Source organism: Penaeus monodon, chromosome 23, assembly GCF_015228065.2.
Source record: "Penaeus monodon isolate SGIC_2016 chromosome 23, NSTDA_Pmon_1, whole genome shotgun sequence".
NCBI lineage: Eukaryota > Metazoa > Arthropoda > Malacostraca > Decapoda > Penaeidae > Penaeus > Penaeus monodon.
In genome coordinates, this window is record NC_051408.1 from 38,527,629 (window position 1) to 38,528,171 (window position 543).

Consider the following 543-nt stretch of genomic DNA (forward strand, 5'->3'; position numbering starts at 1 on the left):
TATATATATAAATATTTTTTATTTTCTTTCTTTTCATATACAAATCAGTATGCATACACCTTTACATCGGTGATTGTTATTGTGATTCTGGATCGCATTGGATAACTGTGAAGCACTGGGAATAAATTAAGGAAACCATAATCACAATTTCTTTTATTGAGACTAAAAATAAATCTTGATTCTGCCTGGAAAAGAGGATTTCCAGGAGACTGGTTTAGACGTCCATGTGTTCTTTACTGCCTAAAGGGTAAACAAGAAAGATATGCCGTTATGTGTAAGATACATATAAGACAAGTATCTTCACTTACATTTATCCTCTTGAAACCAAAAATGAAATGGAGTTTTATCCTCTTTTTTTCCACATATCCTTCCTTTAACCTATCCTCTCTTTATCCATTCATCCTTCCATTTATTTATCCCCTCTTTATCCATTTATCCCTCCATTTACTTATCCTCTCTTTATCAATTTATCCTCTTTATCCATTTATCGTCTATCCATTCATCCTTCCATTTATTTATCCTCTCTTTATCCATTTATCTCTA